We start from the raw sequence: 5,467 nt of genomic DNA on the forward strand, positions 1-5,467 counted from the left end.
AGTGTTGTTCTTACTGGGTTACAACCACATTTTAAAAACAGTAATAGGCTAAAGTTCAATAAAAAAAGACATGTATTTTGAAAAAAACGCTGAAGATTTAGAAATAAAACAATGTATTGATTTCTAATACCCTTTAGATATTTCTATTCAGTGCTTTATTAATGTGCCACAATGATGTTTTTGAGTTCAAATCTTTAAAAAAACAGCCTCATCCTGCATTAGAAAAAGTATGCCATTAAAACAACCAAAGAGTTAAGAGAACAATGAAAAGAGAATACGGAATTTATCAAAAAAGATCATAATATAATATAAAAAGTTCAAAGTAAAAAACTAATCTGCTCAAAATTCATCTACACAGGCGTTTGACACAGCCAAACTTTTCACTTTACGCAGCTTGTTGTTTCATTCTCTTTGTGCTCTTTTGAGACCAGGATGGGGGGTTCAGAGAGAGTAGTTCTGTGACTCATGCTGCACTGCCTGGGAATGACAAATTGTCCAGAACTTACTGAAGTCTCGTTCAGTCAGTCAGCAGTGACACCTTACATTTCAATTTCCATTTTTATATTTTAAAACAGAAATCAAATAACCGCTCATTGCTACGGCAACGGCTGTGCATGCAGGTACTTCAAACTTGCTACATTTTTGTTTTAAACTGTTTTCCCCCCCAGCTTTATTGCTGAAACATCATTCAATGATGTCTGATTGGGTTTGAGTTTAATGTGCAAAGACAAAAAAAGAAAAATTAAACAGCAGCGGACCTTGAGACGATCCACCCTGCCAGATCCATCGGACCAGCCCACCACAGCAAGTGCTGTAATTGCCCCAGGAGGAGAGGAAGAGAGCTGCATAGGAGCCATGCTGACCCAGCTTGGACTTAAGGCTGCTTCTGGCTAATGTTCAGTCTGGATGAAATGGGGTGTTGTGCCCACATGTTTACAGAGACCTGCTCCATCAACATCCCAGATGGTCCATGGACAGACTGTGTTCAAGCACAAGACAAGAGGAGGCGGACTCTTTGTTTACACTGATGATGCTTGGTGCTCAAACACAGTCAAAGTGGATGGGCAAAAATACTTTGTACCTTGTTTTTTAATACCTATTTATGACACTAACTTTGAAATTTGAAATTTGAAAATGTAATTTTGAAAATTGAAAACTTTCCAAGGCAATAATTATTCTAGATTGGGAAAATAACTGTTACTGACCAACATATTTTTAAAAGATCCGTGTGGATTGTGGAGCAGATTCCAAGCCAAGCCTGTGTTCTAAAAGAAGTCCTTCTATTCATATTTATAGTCTGTCCTCTCTTTCTACAAGTAAGCTCAGATGAAAGTCCTGCTAAAAAATAATAGCTCATGGAGAAAGAGAAGGACTTTATCTGACTGGCAGAGCAGTCCCTCTCTTTCTCTCCCTTCTCCCTCTAATCCTGTCTGTTATTCATTCCCAAGCTGCTCCTGACAAAGACCAGAGTGAACACACATCTTTGGGAATTCCTTCATGAACAGACTGAGAGGGTGGATAATTCCTTTGACAGCGGCAGGAGAGCAGCATGCAGACGTGCTGGGTAAAAACATATGTACACAGGGCCCCGTCTCGCAGCTCTGAAGAAAAGCCACTTCCTGTCCTCTCTGTGGCTGCATGCCTGTTGTACGCTGCCTCTGGTCTGGGTCGGCTGATGTTGTGTCTGGGCTTTAGTCAATGTCTATTTATGATCTGCGGAACCTTCAACCCCCCTCCTCCGTTTGTATTGTGTTAGATGGGACTGGGGCCCTCTCTAATCCTGCTCAGGGCAGGAGCGAGGGGCCACTCTCCACTCTATCGATCCCTTGCTTCATCAGGTCCCATAACAGCCATTAAAAGATGTTAATCCAGTGTGTGCCTCTGTCTAGATCGATAGTAGACAAAAGCGTCGTAGGAGGCTGTCTGGACATTAACTCACACATGTGCTTTATGCTCTACCTGTCCGCTATCAGCATCATGATAAAGATACTGCAACACCTGCTCCTGGGAGATACAAGTATCATTCTTAATAGGACTAAAAATAAGAAAAGGGTTTAGTACACTTCGACTAAAGCAGTTTGTACAATGTGTTGTCCTAACATCTCAGTCAAAAGTGTTCATAGCTGTTCTGACTGTCCAAACTGAAAGGGGCCACTATAGCCTCTTCTGGCTTAAACTTCGGCATAGACTAGGCCTAAGGAATAAAACAATAGATATGTATCGGCAATAGACACTTCATCAACAGCAATAAGAACATTGTTCAATAGAATATAGATAACTTAAATTCATTAAACGTACAATATGTGATATCTGCCTCGAAGGGACAAAAGACAAAGTTTGATGATGTCGTGAAGTAGTATGGGATCATAGAAGTTGCAGTCAGCTTCTCCTGGTTAGGATTCCTTCAGTGTTCATGGTTCAGGAGGTTTTTACTGGGAGCCCAACTATCCACAGAGGTCTCCTCCTCTCCAAAACAAACAGACCCGCTGATTAAAACCGCTAAAAACACTAAATAAATCACTGCTTCTCCCACGCTGTTGGGGGGACTAAGGGCGTCCCGAAGGGGCTGCGAGCCGAGCTGCTGCTAACGTTAGCTCAGCTCGTTTCTCTGATAACGGGGACTGAGGCTAAAGCTAACAGGTAAATTTATCACTCCATTCTTGGTTCCAGAGGAAAAAACACTCAGGGTTTCAACTGGTGATTGGATTATCATACATTATTATTTTACCTGGACCCTTTGTGGAGTGGGGGTGTTGCAGTTGTTTAAGTCCCCCTCTTTGGATTAGAATCATGAACGCTTCTTCATAATCAAAGCAGCAGCAGAACCTAAGAAAAACACGGGACTGAGGGTGAGGGATTATTCTGGGTAAGGGCCTTCAGCGTTAAGGGTCCGTTCCAGGTCCCAGGTCATGTCATATCTATTTTGTTGCAAGCCGGTATGATCTAAAGCGCCCTGTGTCTGTCCAATATAAACCGACCAGCAGCCCTCGTATAAATAATCTGCCTCCAACCACTAAAGATCACAGCTGAATGTTTTGAGGTTGTCTTCATCTGGATTCCACGAATGATTATGTGTGTGTAGTATAAATGGTCTAGAATGATGAGATAGTGTATTAATGATCGTGAGCCGCAGTGAGTTCAATCTCATTGTTTATCCTCTGGAGAGGCAAATAAAGTCCCATTTTATTCACATTGTTGAGCTTTGTCCACAGCACCGGTTCCCAACCTTTTATCCTTCAGGGTAATCCGATGACCTGTGACCTCAATGGAGCTTATTGTATGCTATTATATTATATTCAATAATAACAATATCATTACTTTGTACAATTTTCTGTTACAACAAGAATTTAAATGTCTCTGTGGAGGTAACGTAAGTGTAACTTTTTTTTGGAAGGAAAAATAAAGTTAACGTAAAGTTTGAGTTTATGTTTGATCGCTAGAGTTTACGATTATAAACGAACAAATGTCCAAAATCTGATGAAAAGCATCAGGTACATTACTCCAGCAGGCTGTGGAGAGAGAGAGTGTGTTTACCTGTTGAGGAAGGAGTTCCCGAACGCGTTGAGCTTCCTGAAGGGTTTCTTGGGGTCGACCACCAGAGCGTTGCCGGGGACGACGCCCTCGTTCTCGCCGTACATCACCGCGATGAAGCCGTCGGTGGTCGGCTCCGGACCGATCCGCATGCCCGGGAAATCCTGCTCCAACAGGTACCTAGAACCAGAGACACAGATTTAGTTTAGTTTTGGTTTCCAGCAGAGTTTAAGGCTTTTTTTTACCCGCCGTTCTTTCTTTCGTCTTAACGTCAACCTCTCACTAAACCCTCGTTAAAGAAAAGGGAGACAGGAAGGAAGAGCTGCGGTGGCTCTCTGTCCTCGCACTTCCTTTTGTCACAGCCAGACGGACGGGCACCGACATCAAAGACAGAACGGACAGAAAAACCTCCACAGAGTCCGTTATTATCGTCGGCTCTGATCCGGTTTACTGTCACACATCATCAGCCGACGTGTTTCCACTGAGCCTCTCCGATCCTGGAGGATTGCCACCGGGATGAACACTTGTTGTTGTCAGCTGGAGTTCGGGGAACAATCTGCAGCCTCCAGATGCTGCTGGATGTCTGACTGGGAGAGTTTCAGAAACCAGCTGACGGACGACCACCATCAGAGGCTGAATCACCAACCCATTACCAAACTGCATATAAAAACATATACAAATGTGATGTAGAAGAGTTTATATACATTTCGAAGATTGAAGGAAAAGGAGGAGGTTGACCCGAGGCTTGTTCGACTGTGATTGGAGCACAGAGCATAAAAAAGGGGGCGGGGCTTAATAAGAGTCATCTCTAAAGCTAATTGATGCCACCTTCTATAATCAGTCAAAACTTTATTTAGCTACAAAAACAACAAAAATAAAGAAACGAGTAAAAAGTAGAAGCACAAACAGTCACGCTACAGACTCTCTACATAAACACGTGTTACCGTCTTCACGTGTGGACCAATCAGAGGCCACGCTGCGACCTTGAGCCGTTTGTTGAGTTTCACTTCACCTCCGTCAAAGAAGGAGAAGGAAATATGTCGACTCTGCAATTTACTGGCAACCTGCTCCCATGATTCATTGCATTCTTTTCAGTTCCCATGATTCATAGCATTCCTCAGGGCAGGGTGGGCCCTCAGTAGTGGAACACACACACACACACACACACACACACACGAACTGTAGCAGCAGCAGCAACAATTACTCTGGACGTAAACTGATTGCAGGTCAGTTCTGCTGCCAAAACGAATGACTGTTTGTATCTCACACACACACACACACACACACACACACACACACACTCTTTCTGCACACATGAGATAAGCTCAGTGAACCGTAACTGCAGTGTGATGACCTCTCAGTCAGTCTGACCACTTGTTTTCTTTCTTTCCTTCCAGGCCACCGTAGATTTCACCTCCATTTTTAGAAGAGATCAATAAAATGTGTCAATACGATCAATAATCCATCACTGTGAACATGCGCTCGTTCAGTCTGACGCTGCCTTCAAGGACACCTATTCAAACATGGAGTCTGTAACGCCCGCTGCCGTTGGGGTCGTTCAGATGTTGTTCGCGTCCCTCCGCTCGGGAGGTTGCAGTACTGTGGCGTCTGTCGTTACCAGGCAACCAAAACCTGCGGGCTGCACGATAACGAGGATGAAGTCGCAGTAAATTGATCAGTAAACCTCGATGAGTCAAAACAAAGACACACGGTTGGCAGGTCCCCTCGCAGTAGTTTCACTGCTCTGTTTGTGAGGAGGAAAGAATAAAAAAACCTTTAAGCTGACAACTAAACAAAACTCAGAACATTTTTATTTATCACTCGTTTCTCTTTTCAAAAGTAATGTTATTACTTTTCTCATTACTCCCTGACGACAGTTATTAGTTACACAACTATCATACCGTAAAACTCGGGCCCGGGCGTTTATTTGCTTAAA

Source organism: Morone saxatilis, unplaced genomic scaffold (genome assembly GCF_004916995.1).
Source record: "Morone saxatilis isolate NCDOM2014 unplaced genomic scaffold, NCSU_SB_2.0 Contig3, whole genome shotgun sequence".
Lineage (NCBI taxonomy): Eukaryota > Metazoa > Chordata > Actinopteri > Moronidae > Morone > Morone saxatilis.